We start from the raw sequence: 23,059 nt of genomic DNA on the forward strand, positions 1-23,059 counted from the left end.
TTGGTTGCTCCTTCCCCTAAAGGGATCTCACTATTAGATGGAACTGAACTGTTACTTTCATTAGAGGTGAGTGAAGTTGTACTGTTAGATCTATTATCCATACTACCAATATTAATAAAAGCTACATCGACACTTAAACCTTGTGACTTGTGGATAGTTACGAGAGACAGTGGAAACTGCTTTCGCTGGACATACAAGTCTTTCACGAGTAAAACACGTACAACCCATCTACCAATCTGCTTAACTTCATCGACCTCATCAAATTTTATGGCTACATATTACACCTCATTTCTGTTTGGGTAATTAATAAATTATATACCTTCACCCATTGCACCATTTACTAGCCCTTCTTTAACATTTAAATTCCGACGCAAGTTTACACAACAATTCCTACAGACATATAACTGTTTCTTTAAACCTGAAGTTTTCTAAACAGACTTCTCTAAAGTGCTGAATTTTGATTGCAGTTTTTATGTCATTAGTACTCCCTGGTGTTCTATTTTGTCAGTTGCTATAATTTCTATAATGTCTTCTTTTTCCAGTTGTGGTAATTCCTCGCTGAATTTAGAACACTCTTAATGGGTTGGCATCAAACAAACTATAGACTTGTCTTCTTTAATTAAATTATGCATTAGTTGAGAATCTGTAACATTAGATGGAAAAAGATTTTGGATAAGATGGCTTTCTAATGCACTTTTTCCTTTTTTGTGAGAACTCCCACTCTTATGTCCTTGAGTATACCTCCACATTGCACATCTGATGCTTGGCGCATATTTTTTACTAACTCTTTCTTTTATAAGTTTGCCAAAATGTTTACATCTCCAATACTTTCTAGTAAATTTGTTGTTTTGTTATGTAGTAGTGTCATGAAAACAAGTTGTACTTTGACTGGTGTTAAATGTAGCAGATCTCCAAACAATAATAAGTGTTTGCCACCAAAAGGTACATCATACTCAGTTTTGAATTCTGCTGCATTCTTAAATGTATAACAACAATCATTAGGTTCAACACCATGCTGACTTTAATTAAAAGCTTCAATTTCTTTAATGCAGTTGCTACCTCATGTCAAGCATCACCAGATAATTTGTTATATTCCAATTTGTTGTCATGTTCAATAGGTAGCATTAATTATCGATAAGGGTAACTCCTTTAATATTATGTGCAGCTAATCATGTTGGTGCAGCAAATACACATGAAGAATTAGAATATGTAGTCTTCTGTAGATAACTTGTGAGTGCTTTGATCAAGAAGATTTTCACAGTTCCAGCTTAACCACTTTGTTGTAATTTGCTTGTTAAGTAATGCATCCTCCCTGCCCTTGTTCCCTGTCTTGCTGCTCAGCCAATGTGATGTCATTAGAATGTTTTGAATGTTTGTACTGGAAGGGAGTTGAGTTGGAGATGATGGCTGAGCAGCAAGGAGGCTGCTTCTGGTGGGGCGTATATTGGAACATATATTGGAACTTACAAAGCTATAACCTGAGGAATAAACCGCTAACTACAAGAGCTATCTAAGAGACTTCTTTGATTGCTACATTGGTGACGATCAAGAAGCAAGAACCTGCGTGTGCCACCTAAAGAAAGCTGAAATGACCAAAGATAATACATGCAAAGAAACAGTAACAGAAGTCAAAGGAAATTCAAAGGTAAAAGACCTTTTACATAAATTAAAAGCATGCGTTTAAAGTTATCTGGTACTTCGCCTCACCAGTGACCCCAATAACGGTCGCCCCAAATCCAAGAGTGCCAGATCCAGCTGTAAGCAGAGCCCGGTGTCCCTTATGATATCGTGGGAGGCTATGACCCCTTTGAGGTACTACCGTGAGCAGTGATGGTCGGGCGCTGACATCGAGCCCCGGTATTAAGGAGATAAATAAAGAGTTTTTCGGGGCAGAGATCGAGTCCCAGAGTGCAGTGCTGATCCTTCTCATATTACATGAGGCTGATTGAGGGCAAGCACTTTAAAATTTCATCATTGAGACAAACATGAGGCATGCTGTGAAGCACTCACCCTCTGTACTGTTGTGAGAAGTGATGGCTCTTAAATATGGTGATGGCCCCTTGAAATGTGTTGCTCGGGGGCATACATCGAGCCTTCGGCATTACTTCATTACATGGAATTTGAATTGTGGTGTTGAGCCACTGCGCAGTGCTGATCTCTGTGGCAGGGTCATCTGGGACTAAGATCGCACCCTGTTTCAAGTGTCCAAACCGCCTTGAGGATTCACACTTGTTGGGGCGATGTTGATCGGGGGCAGAGGTTCGGGCTCCGGTGTGTAATATTTTAGCACCGTAGTGATTGGTGAAAGTTCTTTTTTTTTTTTATAGAGTTTTATATAGCGCGAACATGACCCGAATCGGGTATCAGAGCACTTTACATAGCACCAGTAGCGTTTCATTAGGACAAATTCATTTTTGTTAGGCACGGAGAGATTAAGTGATTTGCCTACAATCACAGGATGCTCAGTGTCATTGCCGAGACTCGAACCCAGATCCCCAGATTTGAGGTCGACCGCCCTAGCCATTAGGCCAACTCCTCTCCCCAGGGAAAAGTACAGTTTCATGTTAATTTTACTTTGGCTGCAGTCTGGATCAGAGCTTGTGAAGGACGCCCTGCTGCTCTAGTGTGCCGTGAACCATACAGCATGGCGTGCCTAAAGTGCCGCCATCTTGTGGTTGTCTGCTGTATATCCTGCCAAGTGTGATTCTGACTCTATGCTGTAGTCTGGTTTGTGGAGCGTTTTGACAATAAAGTTATTCGAAGATTGATGATTGTCAAGAACGTTGCTGCATGAGGAATGGCAGCACCTCATTAAGCATGAAGACTGAAGAGATTCCGTTTTCAGAACAGCCGTTCCTCGTGAGTAGAGTATTGGGGCGCTTTGCCTTTCTACCATTGAAGGGAATTTTAGCACTGGAACATATATCACGTGACCTTCTTGGGCACGCTTGTCCTTGGTAAATTCCGGCGTTGAGTCTCAGCTCATACATTTTGAAGAGGGCAGTGAATATGGAACTTTCGAATTGCAGTTGCTTCTAATTTGCAAGGTACTATTCGGGTGAGAGTTCGCTCACCAGTGTTATAGTCTAATTTGATATTTAATGTGTATTTTCATTTTACGTGTTTCATAGGGAGGTGGTTTTCCCTTTTACAGTGATTTATAAATGTACTACTTAGTTGGTTGTGGTGTTTGAGATGACTGTGAAGTCCTATGTCATTCATTAATTCGATGTGTGATGTTTAGCCACTCATTACTTTAATGTTGCGCATGAGATGACTGTGATGCGTTAAGCATGAGTATGCAGTAGAGTGTAAGTAAACAGAGTATTACTGTGTGAGTGTTTTATTTCCCTGGTCCTGCATGAGTATGCGGTAGAGGATGTGCTTTTAGGTCCGTGGTGAGTGGACATAATATTACAGTGTGTCCAGTAGAGGGCATGTGATATTTCCAAATCCCGCCATTTGTTTGCATTTACGATTTCTATCTTACTGTTTCATTACGTACATTACTATTATTACATTATTATATTATTATTATTACATAAGGAAGGCAATTTATTATCTACATTACTACTTTTTAACGTACACTACTATTATTACATTATTATATTAATATTATTACATAAGGAAGGCAATTTATTATCTACATTACTATTTATTACTTACATTACTATTATTACATTATTATTATTATTATTACATAGGGAGAATTTTTCCCATACTACTACTGTTTTCATGTATACTTATTTTGGAATGTCTATATCTTCTCTCCTTATATATATATGTTATATACTGCTTGATTTTTCTTTAATCAATATAAAGGGGAAGATGTGTTGTAATCTGCTTGTTAAGTAATGCATCCTCCCTGCCCTTGTTCTCTGTCTTGCTGCTCAGCCAATGTAATGTCATTAGAATGTTATGAATGTTTGTACTGGAAGGGAGTTGAGTTGGAGATGATGGGCTGAGCAGCAAGGAGGCTGCTCCTGCGGGGGTGTATATTGTAGCATATATTGGAACTTACTAAGAAGAGCTGTCTGAGAGACTTATTTCATTTCTACATACTTAGGTATAGTAGAACTGGTTTATATGTAGAAAATTTACACTCTTGTTTCTCATGCAGGAGTCCATGTTCTACATTATCTTTTACTTCATCAAAAATGTATTAGTTTCTGATCTGTATTCAGTTGTTTTATTATTTGTTCCAAATCAACAGTTTCCTGTCTTACTTGTTGCATTTCATTCTCTACCTCATTCATAGCTATAGCAGTTTCAGTTTGAATGATTGGCTCTCCAAGAGAATCTTGGCTTGAAGGTGCTGAACTTTGGATGCTCTGAGAACTCTCCCTTGCTATTTCAGAAGCAATTGATTGTTCCTGTTCAATCTCATCTGTCAACATTTGAAGATAGACTGGAAGCACTGCGCAATAAATGGTGTCTTTCACAGCATTGAATACGTCTTCATAACACTCAAAGTGTCGGAGTAACTCGGACTCAGTGAACCATGACTTGGACAATTGCAACAGTGCTAAATAGAAACATTATCTTTTGTCCGGAGTTTGACAACTTAGCTTTCTATGGTTGATTACATTTTTATTTTCTTATGTCTCATCAAACATCCTTCATAGCCAAGGAGAACAAATTTTTGTTCTTCTATGTTTTTACTGACATTACTTCTATGTGCCCGATTACGATGTCATTTGGAAAGGCTTCAGATGCAGAATCCGATTCGGAACCTTTGTTTCCGACCAAATCGTACAAATTTCCCAATGACTGATTATGATGCCTGGAAACGGTTTGAGCAGTCCGAATCGGTTTCAAAAGGCATCCGGACAGCCCGAGCCTTTCAGAGCCGATTTTGCACAGCTCTAGGGGCATGTTTTCTGGATGAGCGATTACAATGACCGATTCAGACAGCCATTACAATGTAGTTTGCCATGGGCGAAAGGGCTGTCAGAATCAGTCTCTGGGGGCCCGTTGCGGCCCCTTCATCCGGAGACATACGAATGTGGCCTGTGGGGTTACCCAAGGGACCCCTCTTCCCAACCATGCATAATGTGGCAGGCACCATGGGGTACCCACCACAAGGTGCAAGGCTTTCCCCAACCAACCCTATTTTCAATGGGAGCCTGTGTTCTTGTTCGGAACACAGGTTCCCATTGAAATCAATGTGAGTCTGACTGAACGATGTTGGGAAGCATCGTAATCGGTTGCCCAGACTCCAAGGACCCGATTCATTTAGAAACTAGTCCAGAACTGGTTCGTTCGGGACAGTTTCCTAACGACATCTTAATTAGGCCCTAAATGTAAAATGTTGAAGAACTTCACATAGACACTCCCTTTCAAGATGAGGACTCCTTCTTGGATAGCACATATCGAGCATGTTAGTCTTTAGAATGTTTCTACTCTCTGGCTCAAATTCCTGAAGATATTGTATTTCAGGAAAAGACTTGAATACACTATTATGACTGTTAGCAAGCCCTAAATTCACCCATACAACTCCTCTTGATTTAGAAAACAAACAAGCTGAGCTTAACCTGAATGCACATTCATAAGAGCCTATTTCTTTGTGGGAAGGCATTTTCAAAGTAAAACTGTGCAAATGCTTTTTAAGACTCTTTTCTACTGAAATCTCCTCCCACATCTCCTTCATCTCTGTCTTCTCTTACTTCGTTATATAAGAAGTATCATAACGAGCCATTTAGTTATCTGCAACATACTGTAGGTTCAAATTCACATTCCAAATCTTCAAAATCACAGGATTGTAGTCACTGATGTATTTTGAAGCTTCTGCTTTTCCCAGGAAGTGTGTATTCTTCAGTGATTTCCCTGTGTGACTGCAGACAAAAAAACTGTTAACTAATCTTTGAGATCACAGGTTGTGGGAATCCAAAATGACATCTTATATAAAACATTCCTTTCGATCCCCATTTATGACTACAGTGTTTCTCACACCGATGATTTTAGAATCAAACAACTTGTATTGGCATTTTGGCACCACTCTCCTTTGGGATGACGCAAATCACATACTGCTCTATAAAAGACAACACAGGATCATCACTGTCTTTCCTAACTTTGCGTCCTCTCTAACCCATTACAACATGTGAATATATGGAGCACCTCTGGCCTGGTACTCTTTGGGCCAAAAGAAATAAGTTACTTTGCCAAGAGGAGAATTACTTTTGTTGCAGAGGAAAGACATCATTGCATGAAATCTGCGATTGAAATATCTGCAAACATTTGAAGGGCCAAGAAGCAGAGTTCTCTTGGTGTCCTTAGATATTATGTTTCAATTTGCCTCTCCCAACAGGACATCCCATACATACTCAGCACAACTGAGTGTTGGAAACCAGGTAGGTGTTCCTAAATTTCTCAACATGCATTTTAGCTCACCATGACGACGATATGAATATTCATTGGTACCACATTGACATCCTATTAGATTAATCAAGTTACATTTCAGTTGTTCATCTTTTCCGTGAACTTCCTCAACAAGTTCTCTTGCTGATAAATTGTGGAGATTCACACCTGTTTTGTATTTATTATGTGTGATGTCTTGATTCCACTTTTTTATAGTATATGGTTTTTGCAGGGGTGGCAGTAGTTCAGAGAGTTGCACTATACAGAATTCTGCGGAGTTGCAAAACAAATCTGTGAAATTCTACAGAGATACGCTCCACCCTAACCCATAAGGAAGGATATCTCCAAAGCACACAAGGGAGCATTGATGACTGTAATATACAGATGGAGCTGAATGAAATATGAAAAGAGGGCTCTGAATGAGATACAAAGACATGGCTCTCATTCAAACACTGACAATGGACCAGGACATTACTCTGACTGGACTATACAAGGTTGACATAAAGGCGAGGTCTCCCTGCTGAAGAGAACCTCTTGCAGGTAGGTGGCAGTCCCTCTTTTAATGCACACAGGAAAAAAGAAGTCCGCACATCACTGGCAGGCTTTTAGAGAGAGATAGGGAGAAAAGGTAGAAGATGGAAGAAAGGGATACATTGGGGGCCGCACACAGAAATGGATGGGAAATCCAACGAGGGGGAGATAGCGATAAAAGAGTAGAAAAAGACTGGATAGGTTGGGGATGATAGAAGGTATGTTATGGGGGAGAGGCTGAGAGATGAGAGGGGATGGAAACATCTGTGTGTATTCACAGAGAGGAGACAAGCAAATGGAAACATGCAAGAGGGGGGAGTCCGATACAGGGAATACTGGCCTGGACCATATGCCCTTTTCCATTGCCCAGCAAAAGAAGATACATCTCTTCAGTGTTTGTGAATTACACTGCTAAAACTATTTGTACAATGTACCATCACTGGCGAGGCCTTGGAGATTGATTATTTGTTACCAATCATATATTCTGTAGTTGTACTAATCTTTGCCCTTTGATTCTATCCGGGAATTCTTTCCTATTTTCTCCTCACTCACATTACACTAGAGCACCTTCCTTTGTCCGTTCCCTTGGAGCAACCTTCCCTTTTCTATTCCTTTTTTAACAACAAAATAAGTACCATAATGAAGTCAAACAATCATCATATGCTGATTTTGTGATTAATAAATACATGCCTTTTTGGAAACCTGAATTCTTGAAGGATGGTTAGATCTTTGATATAGGGATGTAGGGCATGCCGTAGTTGTAGGAATTTGTAGAAGTGGGAGTGGGGCATGGAAAGTTCTTTTTGGAGGTCTTGGAAGGATTTCAGGGCAGGTCCCTTCATGACGTCACCCATGGTTGAGATTCCGATGCAATCCCAGCCACCAAATCCCTGTCCATCAATAATGCCCTGATCGGTCCATCGTAAAATGTAATAACGAACTGAAGCCAACTTGTAATTGGTCCATGGAGTGGTACCACACGTATCAAAAGTTCCAAATTATATAACGCTGCGGCAGTGTGAAATAAAGAAGTAGCGTGTAGAGCCCATAGAGTATTCCAAGGCGGGGAATACTCACAACGTTATTGACAGACAGTTTACAACCACGATTCCGATATCGTCGCAGCCCGGATGAAGTTGAGGTATATAATACCATATGACAAAACACGTTTTGGCTGTATCAAAATGTATTGTTGAAGAAATCTGCAATTATCATGTGGACTGTATCATATGGATCATTGGCTGTAAAAAGAACTTAGATTGAACCTTGATCCTGAACTGGTGGTAATGGATTAAAAAAGTGGACTAAGATTACACTTGTGAACTCGAGATTAATATTGACTTCTTTTTACTCTAATGTGTGCTCAGAAAGGATATTTGTTGCTTCTCGCTTCTCTTTTTTGAAGACACAATTAGGGTTGAATTGGTGACCGACCCTTCCTCTCCCAGTAGCACTACTTTACTTTAGTGTAATACACTTCCCATTACGGACTGCAGAGTGCCCTTTCTTGTCTATATATGGTTACCAATTCTGTTTCAGCAAATCCGTGAAGGTCTGCCACCTGCAGGAGTAGGCAATTTCACAACAGCGGGGTCTCTCGCATAATGCGGCCCAACCAGCCTATACGGCAAAGGGTCTGTTGCCAGGTCATGCTCACTACATGTGTTGCAGAGGAGAGGTCTTTGGAGTCAGACCTGCTATATAGCGGTGAGCATAAGGAGGGTTCTCCCATAATCCACTGTTCGACTCTACATGCCGGTTAATCTCTGGGTCAATACCACCATTCGTTTAGGATCTGTAAAAGTGTAGCTGCATAGTAGGATTGTATATCAGTGGTGGCGATACCTCTTTAATATATGGATTGTGTGCATGTAAGTAAGGCAACCCTGGCTGTGCTACCGGCGCCATAGGAAATGCCCCAAGGCTGCATTCATTTGACAGAACCAGGACATATGGATCGGGTAGGGGTGGGATTGTAGCTGATATAGTAATTTAGGCAGAGATACCATCTTAAAGATGGCTGATGTTCCATAAAGTAATAGGGGAAGTGAGGACCAATTCTTCATCTCAGCTTTAACCCAGCTGTCGTTGCTTCTAGGCTTTTTTCCCAGGAGATAGCTTGACTGTCCGATACATAGACGTCCAGGTAAGTGAAACCATGTCACCGATGTCAGACCCTCCGCCCATTGACCTGCCCCAATGTCCCACTTATCAGCCAGATCAGTGATTTAGAGACATTCATGTAAAGGCCAGATGTTTTAATAAAGATGTGCATAACTTGAAGTATTCTAGGGCCTGTCCAGTGAGCGTCAGTCAAGAAGAATAGGATATCATCTGCATATAGTGCTATACAATCAGAAATTTCAGGAGTCCATTCGAAGCCATGGAAGAGTGCATCTTGTCTTACCCAGGCTGCAAGTGGCTGAATTGCAAGCGCAAATGGGGGAAGAAAGGGGCATCCCTGACGGGTTCCCTGTTAGATTGGGAATTCAGCCGATGTAACTCCTGCTACCCGAAGGGAGGCCGGAAGGTATGTATAGAGTAATCGGATCAGTGCAATAAAACTGGGGCAAATGTTTAAGTGTCTCAGCAATATAAACATGTACGTCCATCTGACAGAATCAAATGCCTTGTCCATGTCTAATAATAATAGGGCAGCTGGTCTACCTAAATGATCGATGGCGGCTATCGCGTTATGTACTCTACTTATGTTGTGCTGGGTCGCTCTTTGCGGCATGAAGCCATCCTGATCTGGATGAATCAAGTCTTTGAGATGTGGGATCAGTCTATTCGCCGGTTCCTTAGCTAGTAGTTTGGCTTTGATATTTAAGAGAGAAATTGGCCGGTAGGACGTACATGATTCCAGAGGGTATTCCGGTTTAGGGAAGACTACGATTTCTGCATGTCTCCCGTCTAGGGGCAGCAATTTGGTTTGAAAGGCTTCATTGCTTGTCGCGAGATAGCGCAGCATACATATAGTTGCAAATGTTTCAAGGAATTCACTAGGGAATCTGTTGGGTTCTGGCGATTTACCAGATGCTATTTCGGAGGCTGCTTAGGTTAATTCCTCAAGCGAGATAGGGTCGTTGAGGGAATCTCGTCTGGTGTTAGATAGTACTTTAGGTGGTATACCTTGAAAGAAGTCCTCTATCTGAGATTCAGAGAGGACTTTGTGCTTAGTGTAGAGTGAGTAATAGAATTCAGCAAAGGTTCTGCTGCTAAACGTGGGGTTGGTGATCATCTCGCCTGTGTGTGATTTAATGATAGGCAACTCTACTGGTTTGAAAGTGTATTGGCACAGCCTGTGTGTTCTCCAAAGATCCCATCCCTAGTGAATGTCTCAGGTACCAGAAATGAACAGTTCATACATAGTTGCCCATGTTGTTGCCAGTGAGAGACTGCTTGGGTGGGTGATTCATGTTGTCATTGGTAATGTGGCCTGATGTGCCGAGACGTTGGGATTTATAAATCAACCATCTAAGCTACCATTTTGTTTGTCAGCATGAAAATGGGAATGCCAGAATGACCTTAAACTGTGTCTTCGTTTTTATTTTTTGGTGTTATTCTGATAGAGGCGTTGGTCACCTGTGGATGAGTCCGACTCGCAAGGTGGTGGCGTATGAGTGACTGGGCGGCGTTCATTTGCCCATTGAAAGACCTCCTTGGGAGTATCAAAGAACAGGGTACTGTTTTTATAACTGACTCTAAGACGAGCAGGGGAAAGCAACATGTATGGAACTTGCAATTTACGAAGACGTGAATTGGCAGTAGTGAAAAATTGTCTCTGTAGTTGCACCAATTTGCTGTAGTCAGGGAAGATCATTATTGGGTGGTATCTGAACGTTAGGGACTTTTGCGCTCAGGCTTGCCTCAGGATGCTGTCCCGATCGTGATAGTTTAGGATCCACGCAATAACTGGTCGGGGACAGGCACCTAGCAGTGGCTCGGCCATGAGTGCCCGGTGGGATCGTTGTAGGACACAGCAGGATGACAGGTTGCCATCTGGGATCCAGGATTTGAGCCATTGATCTAGGAACCCTTTGGGAATCCCACAAATTGGTAATTATTGCAACAGGCTTGCTCTTCTGCAGCTTCAACTCATGTGGCTAGCCCCCGTATGAGTTTTTCAAGTGACCTGACCCTCCCTTGTAGTACAGTGATGGTGTCCTCAGCTCCTGAGATCCATCCTAGTCTCAGCCTGCATCACGCGTTCCACAGCAACTTGAAGATCCTGACTTAACAGCATGACATCAGCTCCGACCTTGCCGATTTTAGCCTCCAGCATGTCTCTTGATTGGGTTATCGCAGCAAGGAGCGTGGTGTTATCTGGTGATGTGATTGCGGTATTGTTTGTGGCAGTGGAGCTGGTGCCTTCACCCATGTATTTTTCCATCATGCTTTGCTTCATGGCAAGGCCCATTGCCTGGCTTTTAGACATGCTGGCCATTTAGTGGATGTCAGTGTAAAGTGACATGGATATCCTAAGCCTTGATGTGAGGTGCAGGATCATTGTTTTCCCCTTGGGTTTGTAGGGATCTCAGAGCGCACGTTTAGGGAGTTATGCGCTAAGGGGGGCCGCCTTACCCACAAACTGCACTAGGACCTAGTTCAGCTGCTTCTGCAGGCAAGACTGCAGCTCCAACCTCTAACGGGTGCTTCCCTACAGTCCACTACTCACCAGCCATGGGGCACCGGTGGAGTCCTCAATGGGCTTGGCGAACTCTTGAGTGCATTTGCCCCTGATGAAGTTAGGCTGACCGCATTATTACCAGCCCACATCATTCGGGTTGCACTTATTGAGTTGCTCCATATGGCAGTTATGTCACTCTAATAAAGTGTGTGGTTTTTTTAATCTCATGCGTGGCTGCTGTGCCCCCCAATCAGGCTGCTCTCATGGGCCACACGGTTTGCAGGGTTTTCCTATGCCTCACCTGTCATTCTCTTGTGGTTGGATGGCTGCTCTGCTTAACCCCTGAGTCCAGTGTGCCTCTCTCGGGTGGGCCGTATCTCCGGCAATGCCCAATCACCGGTCACAGGCAGCTCCGCACTACCAGGCAGCCGGCATAGTCACAGCTCATAGCCCAGGCCACACCACCCTCCATCTCAGCGCAGCTCCCCAGCTGCTCGGGGCGAGGGCAAGACCACTGACTTATTGTCAGTGAAATTGCTCTCCCTCCCTCGCAGCTCCACCATTAAGTGAGGCTCCCCTGAGCCCCTGCACTCTTGAGTGTTGGTGTTTGAGTCCCTCCTCCACCCACAGGTTTACCTGCGCCTCATCGCTGGTGGTCCGGTGGACCTCTGTCTCCTTTCTCTTGCTCCGCTTTACCTTTCCATTTCACTAGTTTTTTACCCTCAGCTCAATCTCTTTTCTGCGCTTTTCCTCACTTTATCTGCTTTTCTGCTCTATCTCCCTGGTGGCTCGGTGGACCTCTGTCTCCTTTCTCTTGCTCCGCTTTTCCTCTCTGTTTCTCTCGTTTTTTACCCTCAGCTCAATCTCTTTTCAGTCCTTTTCTGCACTTTTTCTGCTTTTCTGCTCTATCTCCCTGGTGGTCCAGTGTACCTCTGTCTCCTTTCTCTTGCTCCGCTTTTCCTCTCCGTTTCACTCGTTTACCCTCTGGTCAATATCTTTTGTGCACTTCTCTGCACTTTTCTGCTTTTCTGCCCTATTTCACTTTTAATCCATTTTTTCCTCTTTATTCCTCCTTTTCCCACCCGTTTTCCCCACTGCTGCTGCCCCCGCAGCCCCTCCCCCCAGCATGACCAGCGCGACCTGCCAATCCAGCTCCTCTCCCCATGTCCCAGCTGTCCAGCCCTCGCTGACCCCTACTAAATGGCGGCCGCTGTGCGGCCGCTCAGCGGGCAGGCCGCTGACGAGCCAAAGGTGCGCCAAAGGCAACCCCATCTGCACCCGACTGCGCCTGTCCATGACCTGACTGCGACCAGTGCCTGGAACCCTGGACCTCCGCCCCACCAATGCTATGACCCAGCAGCACTCCACACACTCAACCCAGGCCACAATAACTGCACGCTAGCATCACCAGCCGGCACCCACGGACCCTTCAGCTGTCACCACTGCGACAAACCTACAGCATCTACAGGAACACAGACCCAGGACAACCCGACCACAAGAACACACCCGAACCGAAGACCCTGCAATGCATCCTCCTCAACACCTGATCCCTTCACAAACATGCCACAGAAATCTGAGACCTCGTTGACAGTACCACCCCGGACGTAGCGTTCTTCACCGAAACCTGGACCAACACCACCTTGTGACTGGACATCGCCATCGCCATTCCCCAAGGATACAAGATCTCCAGGAAGGACCGCCACACCCGCAAAGGAGGAGGAATCGACATCGTACACAAAACCACCCTCTGCCTGAGCACACTCCCAGATGAGCCTTCAGACATGATAGAACACCTACACTTCAAGATACTGACCAGCCCTACCACCACCCTCCGAGGTCCTTCCTCTCCGGCAGAACGCAGCAGGTCAGACTCCCCCCTTTCCTCTCGGACCCTACACCAACCACCTGCGGAGTCCCCCAGGGGTCCTCCCTCGGCCCTACACTCTTCAACATCTACATGGCTCCACTCGCCCCCATCGTCAGAACCTACGGACTCAACATTGTGTCATACGTAGACCACACCCAACTCATCCTCTCCCTGTCAAACTAACCCAACACCGCCAGACACAACTGTTGAGAAGGCATGGAAGCCGTCGCCAAATGGATAAAAAACAGCTGCCTACAACTAAACACCAACAAAACAGAAGTGCTCATCATGGGCCCAGACCCCGACGCCTGGAACGACACCTGGTTGCCACCCGCCCTCCTTGATGGACTGGAACCAGCACCCCTCCCCCACCCCCAGCGCCTTGAGACCCTTACAGGTGAGTAGTTGCGCTTAACAAACGCTTAACTGATTGATTGATTGATTGATTGATTGATTGATTGATTGATTGATTGATTGATTGATTGAGAGTCTCTGCAAGGGTAGGGCCAGCTGGTGGCAGCGAGGCTGTATAATTAGGGTCGCAGCCACACCCTTAACACAGCCAAAGCTCTGGCGCAGCCACACTCCGTTGAGCCGAGACCTTGGCAGCACCCGAACATCAGCCACGATCCCCCGAATCACGAGGGTGGCAGGGCGTGGCTCCAGCACATAGCACAGGCGACACTATCCACCTCGACCGGCCTGATGTCCTTGGCTTTTCGGAAGCGAATCACTGCACCGGGGGACCGGATCGTGTCCCGAGCATCAGGTGGCAGCAATACCGTCAGATTAGGAATCAGGTACAAGGCTTGCTGGCAGGATGATATAGGATTTGGCAGGGCTACGGGAGCAGGGCTAACACGCGTCTGCCATGTTGGTCCAATTAGCCACGCTGTCCCTCTTTTTCACTTTAATATACAAATCAACCTTAAGAGTTTGTCTTTTGTAGTGAGTGTGTCGACAACATATACATAGAGAGTTTGGTTTCTTCGTACACACTGTGTTAAAGTTTGTGATCTCTTTTTTTAAACTACCAACAGTAATACATAAATCCTGGTCTTCAATTCCTGTTGTTACTAACTCTTTATTTCCCTACACTCCTTTGCAAGACCAAAGAAACAAAACAGTACATTATCACATTGCTTTTCTACCTCTACATGCAAAAGAGGTCTATTCATATCTCCTAGACATAAAGCAGGAGTTTTTACATAGTAAAACCTTCTAATGAAAGTTCTCATTTTTGTGTTTTACACCTAAAATTCTGAAATGATGAAACCTGGTTTGACACACTTTTTTGGCTAGACAAGCTAGTGAGTGTCCTTGTCAATTAGTATGTTTTCTTTCTTTGCTTGGTTTTAATCCTTCCAAAGTAGCTATTTTAATTTTTAAACTTCTGCCAGTAAGCATAAGGAGGACGTTTCTCAATATATCAATTGATTGTTGAATACTACCAACAACACTACAATTCCATTGTACACAGGAGCCTGTCTATGCCTTCCTTGCACCTCTTTAGCAATCACTTCCTCTACATTTTTAGGTACCATTACCTCTTTCGGAATAGGAGTACCATTCTTCATCTCATAACATCGTCCAGATTCATCAACTACATGCACTAATGTGTCACTACATGCACTAATGTGTTGTCTTGCAAGTAGCCTTCTTCATTAAAGAAAGGCTCAGTACCGGAAGTATGTTACCATTCACCACTAAAAACTTTGCAAAAGTTAATTCTATTAACAAGTCTTTTCTTTTTACTCTGTCTCTTCATAGACAATACTATTTTGTTCAAAATCAAAATAAATAGCTTCCTCTTCAGAGCAAATGCCTTCAACATACTCCTTTTGTTTGATTGCTTGTGTTCTTCTTTTGTACTTCTTCATAGGTGCTAATAAGTTGTGTATTACTCTAGTAAGGAACATTCTAATTCTGATTTCTTGAAATACCTTTGCCTTCTGGTTAAAGTAGCTCCTTTTTTGACAAGCTCTTACTTTTTTTTATGAGAGACTTTTTTTCCTTTGATAGTTTGTTATACTTTTTTTTTGTTTACTTGTTTTTGCATAGTTTCAAGTTGTGCACACACAATTTTAAGAAATGTCTTTGCCCTCTTGCCAGCAGTTCTTATTTCTTTGACCATTTTGTCTGCATTTTGCCCCTTTTGTTTCTCAGTTCTGAGGAGATGGTGTTTTTGCAACTGTTTCTTTCCTCTCTGAGTTTTTGATGGCATTGTAACTTTCTTTAGCCAACTAGATACTGATGTCTGAAAACAAAAAAAGAATTACATTCACCAGTTAATTTCATAGTATAAGATTACTTTTTTTTACTATTTTAACAAATATACTATAAGCGCATACACCTCAGAGAAACTTCAGAGTACATGTGTTACCTTTAAAGCAGATACCATCCTATCCTATGGCCTAGCTGCAAGCTATATCTGTGGTGACTTTTATCTAGTAGAAGATCAGTATATGCCTTGTGTTTAAAATATAAAGATTATCCTACCACTAAATCTGCATTTACAGGCTAAACTGTACAAGGCCCAAGACATGATGCAAGGGCTTTTCCTCTGCATAGTAGAATTGAAAGTGTCACTCTTTAGCAGATATGTGAATGAATGTCTCAGTCCCCATCTAGCACTGTTATTGCATGTATATGAAAGTTTGTGAGTAAATTAATGCATCTTTTCATGCCTATGGTTATCTCAATGTGTCTGTAAAGGGTTGCATGGTTTGCTTCCTGCATGAGTTGGTAACTATTTGGTTCTTAGTTGTATGAGCAACTACCTTCATTAGCGCTAAATACTTATGACTTGTACCTCTCTATATCACTGAATGTTTAGGTTTTTGTGTCACTATGTCACTGGGTGTTTTAGTGCCTGTGTGCTTCTCTACTAATGTTTATGAGATTAAACTGTGGATAGCAGGGTGGATGCATTTTAGGGCACATGAGTTTGCATGAGTGCATATAGCTCAGTGAATTTTAAAACTACATATGTTACCTTTTAAGCACATACCAGCCTACCCTATGGTGTAGCTACAGCCTACCCTATTGGTCACTTTTATCTAATAAAAGATTACTCTATACCTTCTGTAGGAGTTTTAAATATGATGACTGGCCTACTAGTAAAACTGCAAACAGATGTTAAACTGTATGAGGCCCAAGACATTAATTAAGGGCTACTTCTAAGCATTTTAGACGTAAAAGTGTCAGTTCTTTAGCACATATGTGAAATAATGTCCCAGTCGTATGTGGGGCTGTCATTGCTTGTTTATATAAGCTTGTGGATACATTTCTGCCTCTGTTCGTAACATATATGGTTATCTAAATGTGTCTCTAAGGGGCTGCATTGTTTTCTTCCTGAATGTCTTAGTGAGTATTAGGTTTTTTAGGTGCGTGTGCAATTGCCTTCATTAGCTCCACATACAATGTCACTTGTAGCTGTGTATATCAGCAAATCTTTAGATGCTTCTGTCAGTGAGTGTTTTAGCGCCTGTCTGCTTTCCTACTAAGGTGTGACAGATCAAAATCTGGTTGGTACAGTAGATGTTTAATGGGGATCATGAGTTTGTATAAAGCATATAGCTCAGAGAATCTTCAGACTACATGTACTACCTTTTAAGCACATACCGGCCTGCCTATGGGCTAGCTACAGTCTACCTCAGTGGTGATTTATATCAAATAAAATGTCAGTTTATGCCTTGTGGAGCAGTTTAAAACAAGAACGTTGGACCAGCAGAAAAAACTGCACCCAGGAGCAAAACTGTACAAGGCCCAAACCATGATGTCACTGCAACTTTTGTGGATGCTACAGTTGAAAATGTCAGTTCATTAGTATATATGTGAATGAATGTCTCAGTGATATCTGGGGCTGATATTGCACATCTATGTAAGTTTGTGGCCAATGGAGTACCTCCATTCATAACCTTTATGGTTATCTAAATGTCTCTGTAAGGGACTGCACTGTTTTCCTTCTAGATATGTCAGTCAGTATTAAGTTGTTTAGGTCTGTGTGCAACTGCCTTTATGAGCGCTACATAGATATCACTTCTGCCTGTCTATGTCAGTGAATCTATAGATTCTCTGTTACTATGTCAGTGGGTGTTTTAGTGCCTGTTTGCTTTCCTACTAAGCTATGTGAGATTGAACTTTGGTTGGCAAGGTGAATGTTTAATAGGGTACATGAGTTTTATGAATGCATATAGCTCAGTGATTTTTCAAAGTAAAAGTGTTACCTTTTAAGCACATAGCAGCTAGTTCAGTATATGCCTTGTGCAGGTGTTTAAAATATGAAGGTTGGGCTAACAGTAAATCTGCATCCAGACGCTAAACTGTATAATGCTCAACATATGTTGTAAAGCTACTTCTATGCATGTTTGATTTCAAAGTGTCAGTTCTTAGGCAGATATGTGAATGAATGTCTCAATCTTAGCTGGGGCTGTCATTGCATGTGTATATAGGTCTGTGGGTAAATAATTGCTCCTGTTCATAACCTATATGATTATCTAAATGTGTATCTAAGGGGCTGCATGTTGGTTGTTTTAGTGTCTCTGTGCTTTTGTATTTAGCTGTATCACATTGATACCTGGGTGGTATAGTGAATGTAAAATCCAGAACATGGGTCTGTAGGACTCCATATAGCTCAGTGAATTTTCAGAATACATGAGGCACGTTTTAAGCATATTGCTCCCTACGCTATGGTCTAGCTGCACCCTTCCTTAGTGCGGAGGCATATATTCTTGAAGATCAGTTTACACCTTGTGGAGCATTATTTAGTAAAAAGATTTACATTTACATTTACATTTACTTTGTCAGTACATTAGTGAATGTATAAGTTCTTCTGGTGATCCATACCTAGGTGAGTGAGAGCCAATTTCCTTTAGAAACATGTATGTCACTTAAATCATGGATGGAATAGCCCATATAGTGCTTGTCATAAAAGTGTCCACATGATGAGTAAGTTACAGAAACACAAATGGACAACTCTCACTTTTTTCAACCCGTTTTATGGCGTATGTCAGATATCAGCAATTTGTACTAAAACATACATTTAATACTTATGATACTCATTTTACATGCTGATAGTGAGAGTCCAAAGGCACGCTCTGCACTAGTAAGTGTAAGCCATAATTAAACACTGAGGGGCAGATTTATGAGCCCCTTGCGCCACTTTTGCGTCACTTTTAACATGGGAAAAGTGACGCAAAAGTGGTGCAAGGGGCTCATAAATCTGCCCCTGAATTGTTAACTATGCCTAGCACTGTTAAATTACACATCCCACTCTAAATAAAATTAAAGAACTTATCTCACTATCTATGCACATACAAATCTGCCCTGCAATTATCCATCACCTACACTAAAGAGTATGTAATACATAGCTGTCACCTTTGACAGATTCATAATTAATATACAGCTACAGTGCATGGTTTCCACTATCAAATGTGAGTCTTCTAATCCTCTTTTATAATGGAATAAATAAGACTACAACTTCCAGAATTCAAATAAAAGCATTTGTTGTATGCAGCACATCTTGTATACACTTATAAAACTTTCAGGTCTTATACAACATTATTTCATATACGTTTAACCATTAGTGTGTAGTCTTTTGTTCTACCATTTACAGAATGGAGTAAAGAAGTACAACTGCAACATACAGCTCCATGGAAACACATTGTCAACTAACTTCACAGACACCTAGACTGCACCTGAGACTAACTATGTCTTAGTCACCTAGTAATATATATATATATATATATATATATATATATATATATATATATAAACACTTACAGTATCACTTATAAATCATCCTATCTTTTTTTTAAAACGTATAAATATTTCAAAATCATTTATTACAATATGATATAATTACATACCTTCATACTCAAAGTGTTTACTTACAAAGACATGCAATTGACATACCAGAAGTTTGAGATTGTTGGTAAGAAAAGAATTTAAAAAAATCTCTTATTAGATAAATGCAATTCTCAAATGTTTTGTAAAAACGTAGCACAAGAATGGCACACCACTCTCATATAAAGCAACCATAAATGGCAACCTTCTGAACTTTGTATTTCCTGATACTGCAAAAGTCAGTGAATCGGAATATTTCTTTCATATTTCATTGTTGTAATTGCATTTCTGAATGTTTTTTGTCTGTTAACGCTTTCATTCACTTTCAGAGATAGCCCAAAATGGATGCCTTTGTTTCAATACTCGTGACATAAACTCGATCATCGCAATGACTTTGTGAAAAAAACGGGAGGCAAAAAACCTATGTACCTTTATAGTTTTATATTTTTTACACTATACTACACTTTATTGCAAAATCCTCACTAGGAAATTGTAACCCTTTATAAAACAATGAAAATAAACCTCTACAATTAAAAAAAGTAATTATACCTCGCTCTTTAACCCCTTCGATGCTCATGACGGAATGGTTCCGTCATGAGCATCGGTGCCCCTGTGCTTATGACGGAACCATTCCGTCATGAGGCCAGGGGCACGAAATCCCTCTGCTGCAGACAGCAGAGGGATTTATATTTAATGTCTTTGAACTTGGGAGCTGGGGAAGAGCTTCCCCAGCTCCCGAGGCCCCCTCCCTGGTTTCTGTGCAATGAAGATCAGCGCGCACGTCGCGCTGTCTTCATTGCATAGAAACCGAAACTGAAATGAGCCTTTAGGCTCATTTCAGTTTCACTTTGTATGTGCTCAGGGGGCTATCTCAGCCCCCCGGGCACATAGAAAGACGGGAGAGGTATCATTGGAAAGGGGAGGATCCCGGAGGGCGATCCCCAAGCAGGGATCCACCCACTAGACACCAGAGAGAGGGGGCGGACCCTTAGGCAAGGGCTTTTGCTCCCCCAAAATATTTTTAGTGCCATTTAGTCTTTTTGCCCCCCTGGGAGGCAGATGGGGGCAGTAGCCCCCAATCTGCCCCCCCTGGGGGGCAAAAAGCCCACTAGACACCAGGGATTTATTTTTTCTTGTAAATTGGGGTGGGGGCTGCCCAATATGGGCATGCCCATGCCCCCACCAACCCTCTGCAAAAATGACAGCCTTTCTGCCCCCCCTGGGGGGCAGATGGGGGCATTAGCCCCAAATCTGCCCCCCGAGGGGCAGAAAGCCCACTATACCACAGGGATTTATTCTTTCTTGTAAATTGGGGTGGGGGCTGCCCAATATGGGCATGCCCATGCCCCCACCCACCCTCCGCAAAAATGACAGCCTTTCTGCCCCCCCTGGGGGGCAGATGGGGGCATTAGCCCAGTAGACACCAGAGATTTTTTAGGCAAATTTTAATTAGGGTGGGGGCATTGGCCTGCCTGTTTTGGGCAGCCCCCACCCTAATTAAAATTTGCCCAAAAACTCCTTGGTGTCTAGTGGACTTTCTGCCCCCCCTGCGGGCAGATGGGGGCATTAGCCCCCAATCTGCCATGCCAGGGGGGCAAAAAGCCCAATAGACGCCAGGGAGTTTTTTGGGGCAAATTTCAATTAGGGTGGGGGCTCCCAAAACGGGCATGCCCATGCCCCCACCCCCAACCCCCGCAAAAATAACAGCATTCCTGCTCCCCTGGGGGGCAGATGGGGCAGTAGCCCCCAATCTGCCCCCCAGGGGGGCAAAAAGCCCACTAGATGCCTGGGATTTTTTGGGAAAATTTTAATTAGGGTGGGGACATTGGCATGCCCGTTTTGGGCAGCCCCCAACCTAATAAAAATTTGCCCAAAAACCTCGATGGCATCTAATGGACTTTCTACCCCCCCCCCCCCGGGGCAGAAGTGGGCTTTAGCCGCCAATCTGCCCCACCGGGGGGGCAAAAAGCCCACTAGGTGCCAGGGATTTTTTTGGGGCAAATTTGTATTAGTGTGGAGGGTCCCAAAAAGGGCATGCCCATGCCCCTACCAAAATTACAGCCTTCCTGCCCCCCTGAGGAGCAGATGGGACAGTAGCCCCCAGTCTACCACCCCGGGGGGCAAAACACCTACTAGACGCCAGGGATTTTTTGGGGCAAATTTTAATTAGGGTGGGGGCATTGGCATACTCGTTTCGGGCAGCCCCCACCCTAATTAAAATTTGCCCCAAAAGCTCCCTAGCGTCTAGTGGACTTTCTGCCTCCCCGTGGGTGACAGATGGGGCAGTAGCCCCCAATCTGCCCTGCCAGGGGGGCAAAAAGCCCATTAGATGCCAGGGATTTTTTTGGGCAAAATTTAATTAGGGTGGGGCATTGGCAAGCCCGTTTTGAGCAGACCCCACCCTAATTAAAATTTGCCCCAAAAACTCCCTGGCGTCAAGTGGAGTTTCTACCTCCCCTGGGGGGCAGATTGAGGCATCAGCCCCCAATCTGCCCTGTTGGGGGGGTAAAAAGCCCACTACACGCCAGGGATTATTTTGGGACAAATTTTAATTAGGTTGGGGGTTGCCCAAAACTGGCATGCCCATGCCCCCACCAGCAAACCCCTGCAAAAATCAACAGCATTCCTGCTCCCCTGGGGGGCAGATGGGGAAGTAGCCCCCAATCTGCCCCTGAGGGGGGCAAAAAGCCCACTAGACACCAGGGATTTCTTTAGGCAAATTTTAATTAGGGTGGGGGAATTGGCATGCCCGTTTTGAACAGCCCCCAACCTAATAAAAATTTGCCCAAAAAAATCCCTGGCATCTAGTGGACCTTCTGCCCCCCAGGGGGGCTGATGGGGCAGTAGTCCTCAATCTGCCCCCCTTGGGGGGCAAAAAGCCCACTAGACGCCAACGATTACGCTGGCTTTTTTATGTGTGGGGGTGGGGGCTGCCCAGAATGGGCATACCAATGCCCCCACCCCCCAAAAAATAGCCAAAGTGTTTCTGCCCCCCTTGGGGGCATATCGGGGCAACCCCCTCCCTCCCGGTGCCCCTCCGGGTGGTAGAAAACCAACTGGGCACAGAGTTGTTTTTAGCAATATGCCTACCTGTGGATTTTGGGCCCTAGCACAGCCGGCACATAGGGAAACCTACCAAACCCACACATTTCTGAAAACTAGACACCCGGGGGCTTCCAGGGAGGTATGGCTTGCGTGGACCCCCCAACGTTTCCTTTCCCAGAATCCCCTGAAAACCTCAATTTTAGCTGAAAAAATAACTTTTTTCACACATTTTGGTGTGGAAAAGTTGTGGCATCACTGGGCTTACACAAATTTACCACCACCCAGCGTTCCCCCAGGTCTCCCGGTAAAAATGGTGCCTCACTTGTGTGGGAGGCCCAAGTACCCGCGGCAGGCAAGGGCCCAAAACGTAGTGAGGCGACATCAAAATGGCCTATCGCAAAACCACCTGGTTTTGCAAGGGGGGTCACTTGGGTTTTTGGCCCGGTGCTCGGCGGCCATCTAGGAAATCCTACCAAACCCATACATTTCTGAAAACTAGACACCCGGCGGCTTCCAGGGAGGTATGGCTTACGTGGATCCCCCAAGGATTCCTTACCCAGAATCCCCCCCAAACCTCAATTTTAGCTGAAAAAATCACTTTTTTTACACATTTTGGTGTGGGAAATTTGTGGCATCACCGGGCTCACACAAATTTTGCACCACCCAGCGTTCCCCCAGGTCTCCCGGTAAAAATGGTGCCTCACTTGTGTGGGAGGCCCAAGTACCCGCGGCAGGCAAGGGCCCAAAACGTAGTGAGGCGACATCAAAATGGCCTATCGCAA

This window comes from Triturus cristatus, chromosome 6 (assembly GCF_964204655.1).
Source record: "Triturus cristatus chromosome 6, aTriCri1.1, whole genome shotgun sequence".
NCBI classification, from domain to species: Eukaryota; Metazoa; Chordata; class Amphibia; order Caudata; family Salamandridae; genus Triturus; species Triturus cristatus.